The sequence below is a fragment of the Bison bison genome, unplaced genomic scaffold, assembly GCF_000754665.1.
Source record: "Bison bison bison isolate TAMUID 2011002044 unplaced genomic scaffold, Bison_UMD1.0 scf7180017864213, whole genome shotgun sequence".
NCBI lineage: Eukaryota > Metazoa > Chordata > Mammalia > Artiodactyla > Bovidae > Bison > Bison bison.
The window spans coordinates 1,827,287-1,845,583 of NW_011494785.1; positions in this window are offsets into that span (position 1 = coordinate 1,827,287).

An 18,297-nucleotide genomic window follows, 5' to 3' on the forward strand; every position below is an offset into this window, starting at 1 on the left:
TCCTCCCGCCTCCACTCGGGGCACTGAGGCCGCGAGTGTCTCCCCGAGGGCGAGCGCAGCTGGGGCCCCCGGGCGAGGGCGGGAGGAACTGAGCTGGGCGCAGCCTGGGAGGGGAGGGGAGAGGATGGAGGAACAGGTTGTACCGAGAGCGCTGCAACCAACTCCCAGGGCGGCCAGATGAGAATAGTTCTGGATTTCAGTTCACCTGGGAACCCGCTGATTGCCGGGTGGACTCTCGGGAAGTGAATTCTCCTGTGTTGGAGAGATGCGACTTCAGGATGAGCCGGTGTTCGAGAGAAGGCGGTCCTTTGAAGAAATAACGGTTCTCTCTTCTTTGGGAAAAATTACAAACAGGAGGATGAGAGGCGGAGCTATGGGCCTTGAGAAGAAAAAAAAAATATATATATGTATATATATATATATGGGCTTCCCCGGTGACTCAGAAGGTAAAGAATCTGCCTGCAATGTGGGAGACCCCTGTTCAATCCCTGGGTCAGGAAGATCCCCTGGAGAAGGGAACAGCTACCCGCTCCAGTATTCTAGATATATGTGTATCTTCAGACGAGTGGAGAAGCCTGTCTCTTCCCATCTCCCTACTTATATTTGCACCAGAAGGTAACTGACGGAGAATTCACCATACAGCACCTCCCTGCCCTTGCCCTTGGGAAAGCCCTGATTCCCAGGACAGACAGGGGTGGTCAGCCAAGCACGCGGAGCCTGGCAGCTCCCCAGGCAGGCAGCTGAGACTGGAGACTGGCTGCCCGGCTTACTATTCCTACACACACCACCACTGCTCTCTCCACCAATCTCATTTGTAGGAACCAGGAACAGGGAAGGGGAGGAGGGAGAAGGACCCAGGAGAGAGCGGTTCCTGCTGGTGGAAGCTAGAAGCTGGCGGTTGCAAGGAGGCTTGTGTAGGGAGATGGGGTGGGGCGCTCCAGGGGATGGAGCCTTGGAACCCCCGGGTGGAGAATTCTCAGGAGTAGAATAAAAACCAATACTCACTTTGCTCTTCTGCTGTAGCAGGCCCATTATCAGCACTTCACAAATATTGGCTGGTCTAGTCTCTCAGCAACCCATTTTCTCGGTAATATTATTATCCCCGCTTTTATAGGCGAGGAAAATGAGACACAGAGAAGTTGATTAACTTGCCTGAGGTCACACAGTAGAAAGTGGCGAAGCTGGGATTTAAACCCAGCCTTGCCTGGAAAATCCCATGGACGGAGGAGCCTGGTAGGCTGCAGTCCATGGGGTCTCTAAGAGTTGGGCACAACTGAGAGACTTCACTTTCACTTTTCACTTTGATGCATTGGAGAAGGAAATGGCAACCCACTCCAGTATTCTTGCCTGGAGAATCCCAGGGACAGAGGAGCGTAGTGGGCTGCCGTCTATGGGGTCGCACAGAGTTGGACAAGACTGAAGTGACTTAGCAGCAGCAGCAGAGTTTAGGCCCCTATTCCCCAACTCTGCTCCCCTATAGAAATATGCGACCCCCTTTCCAGAATACAAGGATGTGGGTGCTCTCTCCCCCTCACCATCTGACTTAATGGCTTTAGTTCCTTCTGCAGGAGGCTGGAGGATGGCTAAGATGACCCCCTAAGTGCTTCTGGGTTAGGGCATCAGGTATTCTGCTCCGCCCCAGCCCTGGGTGTTAGCATCTGTAGCCAAGAGAGAAATAGCCTTCGAGGCATATTTTCAAGCCATTCCAGGCACAGCCTCCAGATATTTTTAATTTACCCTAAAATCTCTGTGTTTTTGAATGTCTGTTTGATTGTCTATTTCTGTTTCTGTAGGTTGTTGGGGGTTTTGTATGTAATGTTATAGTCTCTTGTTCGTGTAAGCATCGCACACAAAGGATTTTTTGAAAGCTTGGTGCTAGGTGCATGAGTGTGGGTTGGAATAGCAGAGTGTAAACTCACAAGCTTGTGTCAGGGTCAGAGGAGTGTGTGTCCACGTGGTTTTGTTAAGTGAACTCGAGGGTGAATATCCATTTGGCATAGACACACATTTGCATTGTGTGCAACTTTGCATGTGTGGTGGGCTGTCCATGCAGATGTGCACAAGTGAGAAAAGGGCATGAAAGTGAAAATGAGCATGTAAAGGCATCATTGGTTATCATCAGGACCTTGCACGCCCCTCCCCAGATCTGTGCTGTTTCTGCTGCATCTGTTTGGGTTTGTTTGTTTTTTCTTCTCTGACTCCGACGTTGCCAGTCGAGATCAGGTCTGCCCTGGGAAGCCTGGAACTAACTGCAGAACCGGTAGGAGATGGGCTCAGAGACCTTTGGGTCCTCTCTTGTTCACTGACCCACACATCTTATAAATAGAGAGATGCCATGTTGGTTCACACGGGCTGTCCCCAAGCTCCCTAAGGGGAAGGGTTCCCTGGACCTTGTCTTCCAGGGGCCTCAGGGAGACTGTGTCCTGAAGAATAAGAGCACCATATAAACAGTCCTAGAAGGGCACGTAAGTCAGGCCTTTAATGTGGCACTTTCTTAAATCTGCTTTCCAGACATTTCCTAGCCTTCATAGGTTTCTTGTAAAATTACCTTCAGATGTCACAGTGTCTGCCGTGGGGAATACAGCAGGATTGTCCTTAGAGAAAGAACTTGCTTTTTAGCTTCAAAGACGCAGTTGGCTGACAGCCCCCAGCTGCTGTCACCTCCTGACTCTGCCTGGTTTCCAACCTTCCGAGGAGCCCCGTGGCAATGACAGAGCACTGCAGAGTTACAGGGACCTGGCTGGTTCGGTTTCTGCTCAGTGCAGAACTCTGCAAACCTGAGAGTCTTTGTTCTTTGCTCTAGAGCTCCCCTGCTGGGTCTGCCAAGACTTTGTAAGAAAAATTGCCACCTGAGAGACTTCCCTGGTGGTCCAGTGGCTAACACTCTGCACTCCCAATGCAGGGGGTCTCGGGCTAGAGCCCACAAGCTACAACTACAGATCCTGCGTGTCACAACTAAGACTTGGTGCAGCTAAATAAATAAATAAAATAAATAATAAGTAATAAGTAAATAAACAAATCCCATCTGAGACCCCCCCATCCAACCTTTCCTCCTCCCCTTTCCTTTCCCAGGTGTCAGAAGAGCATCTTGGTCTGAAGATGTCCCCTTCTGAGTTCTGCAAGTTCTCTTATCTTTCTTTCATTGCCTCCCAATCAACCTTCAGCTGATGCTGAAGCTGAAGCTCCAGGACTTTGGCCATCTGATGTGAAGAGCTGACTCATTGGAAAAGACCTGATCCCGGGAAAGATTGAGGGCAGGAGGAGAAGGGGGCAACAGAGGATGAGATGGTTAGATAGCTTCACTGACTCAATAGACAGGAGTTTGAGCAAACTCTGGGAGATGGCAAAGGACAGGGAAGCCTGGCATGCTGCAATCTGTCTATCGGGTCGCAGAGTCAAATATGACTTAGTGACTAACACATATGCACACATCACTGCAGGGGGCGCAGTTTCAGTCCTTGGTCAGGGAACTAAGATTCTGCATGCCTCAAAGAAAAACAAAACAAAATAAATAAGTAAATAATGCAAGATTGAGCCCCTGCCTCACAGGCAGGCTTAGACTCAAACAAGCTCCCCTGTGGTGCTGCTGCTCCTGTCCTCAAGTCACAGTTTGAGCAGCATCTCCTCTTAGACAAACCCCAAGGGGTATCTTTGAATGAATGACTTGCAACACCTACGTTATTATCTCCCAGAATGAGACCTCCAGAAGTAAACAAAGGAGGGATCGTCTCTCAATTCACAGGACAGCTCCCAGCAGACCACAGCGAGATTCTTAAACTGTGCAGAACCAAGAGAAAAGAACATTATGAGAGGTAAGGGGTCAAAAAAAAAAAAAAAAAAAAGGAGAACTGGGCTGGAAGAGAGAGAAAAGGGAGAAGATAGAAAGGAGAAGGAATCTTAAATGCCATGTTTATTAATCCCTTCAAAAATATTCAATGAGTACCTACTATGTACAAGATGTTGTTCCAGGGTCTGGGAGTATATTGATGACCAGGACAGACATCTTTCCTCTGAGCAAGGCCAGAGTCTCTGAGCATCTAATTTTACGTTGGTTGTTTAACACAATTGTGAGGAGTACGGCCAGGCTGTAGGGGGCTGTGAGAATAGTGGGAGTCTGACGCCTGCCCTAGGACCCAGGGAAGCTTTCTGAGGTGATGATGAGTAAGGGATACTGTTCCAGGTGGAGGGAAGCGTATGTTCCAAGGTCCAGGGGTGGAAGGCTCAGGGTTGGTTAGAAGAACTGAAAGAGGGCTTCCCTGGTGCCTCAGTGGTACAGAATCTGCTGCCAATACAGGAGACTCAGTTTCGATCCCTGATCTGGGAAGATCCCACATGCCATGGAGCAACCAAGCCCATGCAGCACAGAACTATTTGCCCTGTGCTCTTGAGCCTGGGAGCTACAACTGCTGAAGCCCGAGCATTCTAGAGCCCGTGCTCCACAAGAGAAGCCACCGCAATGAGGAGCCCATGCACCTCAACTAGTGAAGACCCAGGACAGTCAAAATAAATAAAACTATTTTCTTTTTTAAAATAGAAGATGAAGAACTGAAAGAAAGTGAACGTAGCTGACACAGGGCTGGGGGGATGTCTGTGAGACTGGGCTGGAGAAGAGGAGGAAGGCAGATCATGAAGAGCTGGTGAGGTCACGATCCCCCAGCAGTATTACACATGAATACTCCTTTCCTGAACACCCAGGCACTTTTGTGTGTGTCTGTAAAGCATATGTGCCAAGAGGCTTCCATTTTATTTCTCCATTAATTCTTTTAGCCTCTTCTCCCCCTCTACTCTCATTAGAATATATATCTCTATGTGTGTGTCTGTATTTATTTTTATATGTATGTATGTATCTATCCCATATATAAATATATGTACCACACTATTTATCTTTCTATAGATAGAGATCGTAGGTAGGAAGATATTAATAGATAAATAGGCTTCCCTGGTGGCTCAGACGGTAAAGAGTCTGCCTGCAATGCAGGAGACCTGGGTTCGATCCCTGGGTGGGGACGATCCCCTAGAGAGGGGAATGGCAACCCACTCCAGTATTGTCTGGAGAATTCCATGGACAGAGGAGCCTGGCAGGCTATATGGTCCATGGAGTTGCAAAGAGTAGGACACGACTGAGTGACTAACACTTTCACTTTCAGATAATAGAGATAGAGATAGCTTGAAATCAAGGACCAAACTCATCTCTGATTTGCCTTCCAACAGCAAACGTGGTACCTTGGCCATACTGTGAATATCAACTAGTAAGTGTTGGATGTAATCAAACCGAGAGAAAGGAATTCAACTCTGGAGTAGTGAGGAAGGGGAAACTGTGGGCTAGGAATTGAAAGAGGATTTCTGAGATAAGCCAGACACTCCAAGTGGTTGTGGAAATGGAACCTAAACAGGCAGTGGATGGTCAAATATGGGAAGTCCTGAATTAAATCTGCTTTGGCCCTTCATTCAGGTTCTTGACTTCTGCATTATCTTTTACTACACAAACGGCCTCCACTTTGTGGGTTAAAACAAGTTTGTGGCTAGAAGCAATTTAACATTTTGGACTGGGTGCTTTCATTCCTAAATTAGGAGCGTGTTTGAGACCTAAAGGTAGTGCAGCTCTGTTTTATTATGTAAGAAAATGGACCAAAACAACATGGAGATCTCCTGGATTTTTATCCAGGTCAAGGGAAAAGGCTTCCCCCATTAGACAAAATGTAAAGGGGCAGGAGAGGGCAAAAATAAAATTCTGTCCTAATTAAGTCAGGAGTCTTTCCTATCAAATATAGATTTTTGCCCCTCTACCTTGGAGGAGGGCTTCCCCAGTGGCTCAGTGGTAAAGAATCTGCCTGCAGTGCAGGAGCTACAGGAGACACAGGTTTGATCCCTGGGTCAGGAAGATCCCCTGGAGAAGGGCATGGCAACCCACTCCAGTATTCTTGGCTGAAGAATCCCATGGACAGAGAAGCCTGGTGGGCTGCAGTCCATGGGGTCGCAAGAAGTCGGACACGGCTGAAGCGACTTAGCAATCAACAACAACCTTGGATGAGGTTATAGGCATGAAAACCCTATCAGAAATGTGATGAGAGTTTCCAGTGAAGGGACTGGACAGACACACCCTACAAGCCAGCCAGAGTGCTCCCCATGGGCCAGAGCTCAGCTCAGCCTCTGCCCCTTCTTGCCAAGGGGAAGAGAGCTCTGCTGTGGGGACCCCATCTCTAAAGCAACCCTAGGCACTCTGGCAGGGCTTCTCCAGCACATCCCTGGGCACTGCGGAGAGATCTCCGATTTCTTTTTTAATTTATTATTTTTGGCTGTGCTGGGTCTTCATTGCTGCACGGGCTTTTCTCTAGTTGTGGCCAGCAGGGGCTACCCTTCATGGAAGCGGGCTTCTCCTAGCTGTGGCTTCTCTTGCTGGGAGTATAGGCTCTAGGGCACAAGGGCTTCATTAGTTAAGGCCCCCGGGCTCTAGAGCAGAGGTTACAGATGTGGCACACCGACTTAGTTGCTCTGCGGCGTGTGGAATCTTCCCGGACCAGGGATCAAACTCATGTTTCCTGCGTTGGCAGGCAGATTCTTTACCACTGAGCCACCAGGGAAACCCCTGCCCAAGACTCATTAGTCAGCATCTGTCTAAGGAAACACCAAGGTGTCCAGAGTCTGGGGAGAGGGCTTGGGACTTCTTAGACTGGACCAGGGAGAGTCAAACAGAAGGAAACATGGTTGAAATAAACCAAAGTAACTTCTTAAAAAGTTAGGAGGAAAAGGCCATTAGTAAGTCTTGGATAGACTGAATCTTACTACTGAATGTTACAAAGTATTAATATATGATCCTGTGGTTCTTACTATTAAGTAATAGACCTCAGGATATGTAAGCATGCAATAATGAATAATAGAGTATTAATCAGCAAAGCCCTCTCTCACCTAATCCTCTCTCCCAGATGCGTCCCACTTGCAGATCTGGGGTGAAAAACATCTTAATGAGAGGAGCAGCTGTTCTCCCCCTCCCCCCACCCCACCCACTTCTTTCTCACTTGCCGCTCAGTCCGACACCTTGGGGAGGAAATTCTGGAAATGGCCTTTCTTTCCTGTTTGATAGAGCGGACAAGGCAGAGTCAGACAAAACACGTGTGCAAAACAAGTGAGTTTGTGTTTGTGGGGTGTTCGGAGTGGGGGAGGATGTCTTTGCTGCTTTAAGAGATGAAAGCAGGAGGCCAGGCTGAGGGTTAGAGGAAAGGAGAGATTACACTGAAATTGACCTAGATCCTGAGAGAAACCACAGAGTCTGTTACAGTGGTTTCCTGTTCAGAGGGATTAAAAGGAGAGAGTCACAAATCAAGGTTCTCATCTGGAGAGTGGCTTTTTCTCTCCCTCCCTCCTGCCCTAATATAATCCAGGAATAAATTCATTAATGGGTCCTGGGCTTTTCAGAGGCCAAAGAGAGAAAGGAAAGTGACCCAGATGGACAGGGCTTCGAGGTTCAAAGGAGGACTAGCCCTGGTGAGTGAGGGTGTCCGCTCCCTCTGGCTAGAGGGTTAGGGATGCATTAGTGAAAGTTGCTCAGTAGTGTCCAACTCTTTGTGATCCATGGACTATACAGTCCATGGAATTCTCCAGGCCAGAATACTGGAGTGGGTAGCCTTTCCCTTCTCCAGGGGACCTTCCCAACCCAGGGATCGAACCCAGGTATCCCGCATTGGAGATGGATTCTTTACCAGCTGAGCCACAAGGGAAGCCAGGGATGCACTGGAACTCTATCTCAGTTTCTCTTTTTCTAACGTCCATCTTTCCTTCCTCAACCCATCTCGTTGTGGTATTCACTGATATAACATGAAAGCCTTCTAATTTTGAAATCGTGAACCGGGAGCTTCATAGATCTTTAGGGTTAGAGCCATTTGAATTGGATTTTTCCCTTTCTCAGTAATGACTGCAACTCTGATTTCTCTGCCTAGGCCTCCAGATCAAGGAAGGCATTCTTTGAGTATTTTATATTTCATGGCTTGTTGAGCTAGATTATGGCCCACATGGTGTGAAGATATATTTATGAGTTTAGGTTATGTATCCAGGTATATGAAAAGAACATTTTATTTTTAAAGTGCTAAACAAATGTATAACAGTTTTATATAAGAACTATCCCTTCTAAGTCTGGGAAGAAAACATGTGGTCACTACATGATTCATGCAGGCCAGACAGTCCCCATTTTTCTCAATGTCTCTCAAAATAAATCCTCTTTATTCTAATTTGATTAAAAGATGCTTTGGTCATTGAACAGGATTAGGGCTCAGTCACAGTTTCAATGTGACTAGACCTGGAGGTGGGAGAAGGCAATGGCACCCCACTCCAGTACTGTTGCCCGGAAAATCCCATGGATGGAGGAGCCTGGTAGGCTGCAGTCCATGGGGTCGCTAAGAGTCAGACATGACTGAGTTAGTTCACTTTCACTTTCCACTTTCATGCATTGGAGAAGGAAATGGCAACCCACTCCAGTGTTCTTGCCTGGAGAATCCCATGGAGGGAAAAGCCTGGTAGGCTGCAGTCCATGGGGTCACACAGAGTCAGACACGACTGAAGCGACTTAGCAGCAGCAGCAGCAGACCTGGAGGTAGGGGCTGAGGTGGGGTGGCTTCCAGGGGCTTGCTACTCAAAGTGTGGTCCATGGATGAGCAGAGACCAGAAGATCTGGAGGCTAATTAGAAATATAATGTCCAAGCCCCTCCCAGACCTACTGGATCAGAATACGGGTGGATCAAGCCCAAGAATCTGTATTTTAACAAGCTCTCCAGGTGATTCTGATATAACCAAAGCTTGAGAACCACTGTCCTGGAGAATGAGCCTCCCTAGGAGTCTGGTCCTTTTACTGGATGCTGTGGGGCATGAGGAATTCAGGGGCTGGGAGCTACATTCTCCAGGATATGAGCTCGGATCCCGACTGAGCTAGGTCTGGTCCGAGAACTGGCAACACCTCCTATTCAGCATGACACTCAACCTCCCTAAGGCCCAGTTTCTCCATCTGTCCAATAAAGACACTAATAGAATCTTGTTGTTGCTTAGTCACTCAGTTGTATCCGACTCTTTGCGACCCAATGGACTATAGCTTGCCAGGCTCCTCTGTCTATGGGATTTCCCAGGCAAGAATAATGGAGTGGGTTACCGTTGTCTTCTCCAGGGGATTTTCTCCGCCCAGGGATCAAATCTGTGTCTCCTGCATTGGCAGGCAAATTCTCTACCACTGAGCTACCAGGGAAGCCCTACCTTCATATTAAATGCCTGAAGAATCATAAGCACTCAATAACTATGAGTAAGTATTGTTAGTGTTTGACTCTTTGTGACCCCCATGGAATGCAGCATTCCAGGCTCCTCTGTCCTCCACTATCTCCTGGAGTTTGCTCAAATTCATGTCCGTTGATTTGGTGATGCTATCTAACCATCTCATCCTCTGTTGCCCATTTCTCCTCCTGCCCTCAATCTTTCCCAGCATCAGGATCTTTTCCAATGAGTTGGCTCTTTGCATCAGATGGCCAAATATTGGAGCTTCAGCTTCAGCATCAGTCCTTACAATGAGTATTTGGGCTTGACTCTCTCCAGCAAGGGGCGGGGGTTGGGGGGGACACAAACTCAAGAGGTCAATAGGGTTAAGCCATCATTTTTCAGATCCAGACTTGCTCTGAAGACTGAGTCATTCCATAAGCATCTCAGTCTCCCTGTCTGTGGAGTACGGTTTATTATGTTTTCTTCTTGGGAGCTGTCTCTCTATTCCTGAAAGTCCCCAACTCTAGGTGAAAGATTTGCAAATCTCAAGCCTAGTCTCTCAGTAATCACTGCCACGTTTCAAGAGGCTAAAGGCAGCATGCTGTTGCACACACAGCAATCATTTCTTTCTCTGGTAAAGACAGTAATCTGGGGAACGGCAATTATCTCCGTAGAACCACCAACCTTGCAGTGTGCCATTATCAACTGTTGGAAATTACGCAGTGTTCATCGGCTTCTATTTTAATGTCCATCGTCTTCTAGTTCCCCTTCCCCAGACCAATGCCGAAACCCCCACCCTCCCAGCCTCTTCCTTTTGTTTTTAAATTAATCTTGGGAAATAGCTATCTTATTTTTAGCAGGCTTATGCTGCTGGGTAGGAATATGATATTGAGGGTCATAATAAGGACTTTCACACTTTCTGATGGTACTCAGCCACCACGCATCGGACTCTTCAACTCAGCTTCAAGCCTTTATCTCTGCCATGGGAGAAATGGCTGGCAAACTCCCCATGATGTTTCACCTCTTGAACTGCATGGCTCACCTCAGCTGCCTAGGGTTATTCTACTACACTGGGTAATATTGAAAACCAACGACCAAGTTGTAAAGACTGCTCTCCTGGAGCTCAGGAACAAGATGCAGTGTGTATGCATGTGTTTTGGTGGAGGAAGGTTACTGCTAACACTGTCTCCAGGCAATATAATAAGCAGAAAACCAAGACTTTGAGTCGCACTTTGCATATCTGACTATTAGCTGCATGGCCTGGGAAAGTGAGTTATCCTACACCTTTTTTTTAATCTGTAAAATGGGAAATACAACTTGGGGTTCATAGGTGTAATGGGGCTCACATAAAATAGCAACTGTTCTATGATACATAGAATGGATAAACAACAAAGCCCTGCTGTAGAGCACAGGCTTTCCGGGTGGCACTAGTGGTAAAGAGCCCACCTGCCACTGCAAGAGATCTAAGAGACGTGGGTTCGATCCCTGGGCCTGGAAGCTCCTCTGGAGAATGAAATGGCAACCTACTCCAGTATTCTTGCCTGGGAAATCCCATGGACAGAGGAGCCTGGTGGGCTACAGTACATAGCGTTACAAAGAGTTGGACATGACTGAAGTGACTTTGCACCCATGTATAGCTCGGGGAAATATATTCAATATCCTGTGTTAAACCATAATGGAAGAGAATATGAAAAAGAATGCGTGTGTGTGTGTGTGTGTGTGTGTGTGTGTATAACTGAATTAGTTTGCTGTACAGCAGAAATAGCATGACACTGTGAATCATCGGTACTTCACTACCCGGCCACTCACCTTGGACTGTTACCTGGGAGAAAAATAAGCTTCATTGTTCTTTGATTCACTGCACTTTGCCTCTTTTTCTTAGAGCAGCTTAGCCTACTCCATAAAACTACTACAGAGATCACTTTACAAGATGCCCTATTGTATTTTACCAAGACATGCTGAGTAATAAAAAAAAGTTATACTTCAATAAAGTGAATTTTAAAAATAGCAAATTGCATTAAGCTGGTGTCTGTTACATAGCCATAGTTCACATTTCTTGAGTTCTTGTTATGTGACTTGAACTATGCCTTTTACATACACTATGGTGTTTAATCCTCAATAACAGCCCTAAGAGGTAGCTGCCATTATTGATCCTAATATATAGATGGCACTGGTGGTAAAGCATCCGCCTGCCAAGGAGAAGCAGATGCAGGTTTGATCCCTAGCTTAGAAAGATCCACTGGAGGAGTGCGTGGCAACCCATTCCAGTATTCTTGCCAGGAGAATCCCATGGACAAAGAAGTCTGGTGGGGAAGCAAGGAGTTGGACATGACTGAGCATCTGAGCACAGACATGGAAGCTGAGAGCTCATGCAGTTAAGCAAATTGCCCAAGGTTGGTTGAGAAGTGAGTGGTGAGGCCCAGCAGCTACTGGTTATTGTTGTGCATTATTAGGGCATCTTCTCTGATCCAGTGTAGAGCAGAGGGAGTTTTCACTGGGTTTCTCTTTCTAATTTTCTCTACCCGTCTCCCATTCTGCCCTTGGTCATGCCAGGTCCCTGATAAGACCTGATGGGGAAAAGCCAGTGACAAAGATATAAATGACTGAGGAGTTCAGAGGACACTGCCTGTTAGCACACAAGAATCTCTGAAAGGTGGGACGTCCAGCATCTTGCCAAAACCAAGTGACTCCAAGAGGCAGAGATTTTCGCTGGTTGCTGTGTCTTCCCAGCTGAGGTCAGCTGACTGTGTGCTTAAAGTGGACACTGCCAGGCGGCTCCTCCGTCCCCTGCAAGGGTCCTTGTCTGAGATCACAGGGCGTGTCGGGGAGAGGAAGCTATTGCGATGAGGGTTAATAACACCAAGACTAGAGATTTGGTTTTCAGTCTCAAAAGAAGGAGGCTTGGGGACTTCCCTGGTTGTCTGGTAGTTAAGAGTCCATGCTTCCAATGCAGGGGGCCTGGGTTCGATTCCTGGTCAGGCAACTAGTTCCCACATGCCTAAACAAAGATCAAAATTTCTGCATGCTGCAAATAAGACTTGGTGCAGCCAAATAGATAAATGTTTAGGGGAAAAAAAGAAAGAAGGAGCCTTCTTAGAGGCCATAAGCATTTCCCAAACACTAAAAATTTTAAATGGCCTGTTTTTTTTTGTTTTTTGTTTTTTTTTTTAACCAGAACTGAGAGTTGCCAGGAGTTATAGCTGTACCAGCCAGTTTTCACTTACGATACGTGTATATGTACTTTTAACATTATTTATTTGTTTAATATTTCTGTTTGGCTATGCTGGGTCTTCACGGCTGCACACAGGCTTTCTCCAGCTGTGGCGAGCAGGGGCTACTCTCTAGCTGTGGCCCTTGCCTTCTTGCTGCGGTGGCTTCACCGCAGAGCACGAGCTCAAAGCATGAGGGCTCAGAAGTTGTGACAAATGGGCTAACCACCAGGGAAGTGTCACATTTGTAATTTTTACTGGAGTATAGTTAACTTGTGATGTTGTGTTATTTTCAGGTGTACAACAAAGTGAATCAGTTGTACACACGTATATATCCGCTTTTTTAGCTTCTTTTCCCATATATGTTATTACAGAATATTGAGTAGAGTTCCCTGTGCTGTACAGTAGGTCCTTATCAGTTACCTTTTTTTATACCTAGTAGTGTGTATATGTGTCAGTCCCAATCTCCTAATATATCACTTCCTTCCACGTTTCCCCTTGGGTAATCACAAGTTTGATTTTGAGATCTGTGAGTCAATTTGTTTTGTAAATAAGCTTTTTTTTATATCATTTTTTATTAGATTCCACATATAAAGGGTATCATATGACATTTATCTTAAGATACATATTTTTTAAAGATTTGGGCTTTTCCTGAAGCTTTCTTTGGGGGCGTTCCAAGTCCTTGACCTCCCCTATGTCAGCACTTATAGTAGGTAGTCAGGTTAGAGGTTAGGATGAGAAGTCTGAATCTCTAAAAGGAGAGGGGGGTCACACTGCATGGCAATTGATGTGAATCCTGGTTTTGCAAAACTTACCGGCTGTGTGACCTTGGGCCAGTCAGTTAACTTCTCTGTACCTTTGTTTCATTACCTGTAAGATGATAGCAATAATAATGGTGCTTCACTAGTACTTATTTTCATGACCATTTATTGTTATAGAAATTGAGTTAATGTGTGTACACTGCCCGAACCCAGAGTCTGGCACACAGAAGCAGGATTATGTAAGTGTTTATTAATAAATGAAATGTTAAAGACGCCTGGCATTCCCAGCGAGGTGCAGTTCATGCCAGGAAGAAGGCCCAGCACATTCCTTTTTAGAAAGACTATAATTAGAGCCAACCAAGGGATGCAGGAATTTCTCGTGAAATAGAGAAATGTGGTGGCTGGGCGGTCAGGCAGTGTGGGAAAACCACAGGCTTTGGAATCAGAGAAATCTGGGTTTATTTATTGTTACTGAAGTATAGTTGACTTATTAATATAGTGCAGTGTTAATTTCTATGTACAGCAAAGTGCAGTTATATGTATATATGCATACTTTTTTAAAAAAGTATTTTTCCATTGTGGTTTATCACAAGATACTGAACATAATTCCCTGTTCTCTAGAGTAGGACCTTGTCGCTCATCCATTCTGTACATAATAGCTTGCATCTGCTAATCCCGAATTCCCACGTCATCCGTTTCCCTGTCCCCCATCTGCCTTAGTCTGTCCTCTATGTCCGTGAGTCTGTCTCTCTTTCATAGATATGTTCATTTGTGTCATAGCTTAGATTCCACGTGTAAGTCATATCATACAGTATTTATCTTTGTCTTTCTGATTTACTTCACTTGGTAAGATAATCTCTAGTTGTATCCATGTTGCTGCAAATGGCATTATCTCATTCTTTTGATGGCTGAGTAATATTCCATTGTCTATATGGACCACATCTTCTTTATCCATTCATCCATAAAATTAAAAAAAAAAAAGAAGTCATGGACCTCCAGTCAGTGCTTAAAAAGACTTGAAGCCCATATATACGGTGAGTATGAATTTTCAAATGCCTCACAGACACTGGACTTGTATGTGCAAAGTGTTAAATCCTAAAAATGTTCTGATCACTGGATTTGCTTTTTAATAGTGAGGCTTCATGCTAACTGCAGAAAAATAATGTCTTTTCCAGGTAAACCAATTAAATTCGGCAATGTCAACACACTCCCCTAGAAGGCCTGAAACATCATTTCAGCTTGTTAACAATTGTATTCAGTCTCTCCCTCCCATCCCCTTTCCTCTTCATGGGTTGGTGTGAAGCTTGGGGTGGGTGTGTGGGGACCAGTGCTTACAGAAATGCCGCTACGGCCCTGGTGAGAAGCAGGCCTCCACTTCCAGGTCTAGATGTGTCTTGATCGCATACTCCTGCAGCAGAATAATCACTCCATTTCTCTCTTTAAAAAATTTTTTAACTTTATGTTGGAGTATAGCCAGTTTCTGGAGGAGGGCAGGGCAACCCACTCCAGTATGCTTACCTGGAGAATCTCATGGGCAGAGGAGCCTGGCAAGCTACAGACCAAGGGAACGCAGAGTCAGACACAACTGAAGCAACTTAGCATACATGCATAGCCAATTTACAGGTTTCCAGGGTGGTTCAGTTAGAACTTGACATGGAACGACAGACTGGTTCCAAATAGGGACAGGGGTACGTCAAGGCTGTGTATTGTCACCCTGCTTATTTAACTTATATGAAAAGTACATCATAAGAAATGTTAGGCTGGATGAAGCACAAGCTGAATCAAGATTGCTGGGAGAAATTTCAATAACCTCAGATATGCAGGTAACACCACCTTTACGGCAGAAAGTGAAGAAGAACTAAAGAGCCTCTTGTTGAAAGTGAAAGAGGAGAGTGAAAAGGTTGGCTTAAAGCTCAACATTCAGAAAACTAAGATCAAGGCATCTGGTCCCATCACTTCAAGGCAAATAGATGGGGAAACAGTTGAAACAGTGGCAGACTTTATTTTTTGGGGCTCCAAAATCACTGCAGATGGTGATTGCAGCCATGAAATTAAAAGATGCTTGCTCCTTGGAAGAAAAGCTATGACCAACCTAGACAGCATATTAAAAAGAAGAGACATTACTTTGCCAACAAAGACATTACTTTGTCTAGTCAAGGCTATGGTTTTTCCAGTGGTCATGTATGGATGAGAGAGTTGGACTATAAAGAAACCTGAGCGCCAAAGAATTGATGCTTTTGAACTGTGGAGTTGGAGAAGACTCTTGAGAGTCCCTTGGACTGCAAGGAGATCCAACCAGTCTATCCTAAAGGAAATAAGTCCTGAATATTCATTGGAAGGACTGATGTTGAAGCTTAAGTTCCAATATTTTGGCCACCTGATGTGAAGAACTGATTAATTGGGAAAGACCCTGATGCTGGTAAATATTGCAGGTGGGAGGAGAAAGGGATGACAGAGGATGAGATGGTTGGATGGCATCATGACTTGATGGACATGAGTTTGAGCAAGCTCTGGGGGTGATGGACAGGGAGCTCTGGCGTGCTGCAGTCCATGGGGTCGCAAAGAGTTGGACACGACTAAGCAACTGAACTGAACTGAACTGAACTGGGGTGGTTCAGACAGTAAAGAATCTGCCTGTAGTGCAAGAGACTGGATTGGATCAATTGGGTTCAATCCCTGGGTCAGAAAGGATCCCCTGGAGGAAATGGCAATCCACTTCAGTATTATTGCCTGGAGAATCCCATGGACAGAGGAGCCTGGCAGGCTGCAGTCCATGGGCTCGGAAAGAGTCGGAGATGACACTTTCACTTTCACAGCCAATTAGCAGTGTTGTGATAGTTCCAGGTAGACAACAAAGGGACTCATCCATGCGTATGCATATATCCATTCTCCCCCAGTCTCCCGTCCCATCCAGGCTGCCACATAACACTGAGAAGAGTTCCTTGTGCTATACAGTAGGTCCTTGCTGTTGATCCATTTTAAATATAGCAGTGTGTACATGTCCATCCCAAACTCCCTAATTCTCCCTTTCCCCCATCCTTCCCCTCCGGTAACCATGCGTTCAGTCTCTGAGTCTGTGAGTCTCTTTCTGTTTTATAAATAAGTTCATTTGTATCATTTCTTTTTAGGTTCTGCATACAAGGGATGCCATTTGATATCTCTCTTTCTCCGTCTGACTTCACTCAGTATGACCATCTCTAAGCCCATCTATGTAGCTGCAAACGGCACGATTTCATTCTTTTTAGTGGCTGGGTAATACTCCATTCGGAGAAGGCAATGGCACCCACTCCAGTCCTCTTGCCTGGAAACTCCCATGGACGGAGGAGCCTGGAAGGCTGCAGTCCATGGGGTCGCAAAGAGTCGGACACGACTGAGCGACTTCACTTTCACTTTTCACTTTCCTGCATTGGAGAAGGAAATGGCAACCCTCTCCAGCGTTCTTGCCTGGAGAATCCCAAGGACGGAGGAGGCTGCCGTCTACGGGGTCACACAGAGTCGGACACGACTGAATCGACTTAGCAATACTCCATTATGTATACACACCACGTCTTCTTTATCCATTCCTCTGCTGGTGGGCATTTGGGTTGTTTCCACATCTTGGCTATTCTAATCAGTGCTGCAGTGAACCGGAAGAGTCACTTCTCTCTGGCTTCCCTTCTCCAGCCTGGAAATCCCTTGAGATGATGCTGAATCCTCATTCAATCCTGGAAGGGCTTCCTGCATCACCTCCAATGTGTTCTCCCTCCTGTTAGCTCTGAAACTTCTTGTAGCTCCACCAGGCCACCTCTCTTTCTTTTCCTTAACTTTTTGTTTCCACCTGTGAGAGTGGAGCCTGAGAATGCTTCATTGCTCCTATAGGATGACCAGATTTAGCAAATAAACATATAGGATACCTACTGCCAAGTCGCTTCAGTCGTGTCCAACTCTGTGAGACCCCATGGACGGCAGCCCACCAGGCTTCTCCGTCCATGGGATTCTCCAGGCAAGAACACTGGAGTGGGTTGCCATTTCCTTCTCCAATTGGATACCTAGTTATATCTTATTTGAATTTCAGATAAACAACAAATACATTTTTTATCATAGATCAGATCAGATCAGATCATATCAGTCGCTCAGTTGTGTCCGACTCTTTGCGACCCCATGAATCGCAGCACGCCAGGCCTCCCTGTCCATCACCAACTCCCGGAGTTCATCCAGACTCAAGTCCATCGAGTCAGTGATGCCATCCAGCCATCTCATCCTCTGTCCGTCCCCTTGTCCTCCTGCCACCAATCCCTCCCAGCAACAGAGTCTTTTCCAATGAGTCAACTCTTCGCATGAGGTGGCCAAAGTACTGGAGTTTCAGCTTTAGCATCATTCCTTCCAAAGAAATCCCAGGGCTGATCTCCTTCAGAATGGACTGGTTGGATCTCCTTGCAGTCCAAGGGACTCTCAAGAGTCTTCTCCAACACCACAGTTCAAAAGCATCAATTCTTCGGTGCTCAGCTTTCTTCACAGTTCAACTCTCACATCCATACATGACCACAGGAAAAACCATAGCCTTGACTAGACGGACCTTTGTTGGCAAAGTAATGTCTCTGCTTTTGAATATGCTATCTAGGTTGCTCGTAACTTTCCTTCCAAGGAGTAAGCATCTTTTAATTTCATGGCTGCAGTCACCATCTGCAGTGATTTTGGAGCCCCCAAAAATAAAGTCTGACACTGTTTCCACTGTTTCCCCATCTATTTCCCATGAAGTGATGGGACCGGATGTCATGATTTTCGTTTTCTGAATGTTGAGTTTTAAGCCAACTTTTTCACTCTCCACTTTCATCAAGAGACTTTTTAGTTCCTCTTCACTTTCTGCCATAAGGATGGTGTCATCTGCATATCTGAGGTTATTGATATTTCTCCCGGCAGTCTTGATTCCAGCTTGTGTTTCTTCCAGTCCAGCGTTTCTCATGATGTACTCTGCATATAAGTTAAATAAACAGGGTGACAATATACAGCCTTGACGTACTCCTTTTCCTATTTGGAACCAGTCTGTTGTTCCATGTCCAGTTCTAACTGTTGCTTCCTGACCTGCATACAGATTTCTCAAGAAGCAGATCAGGTGG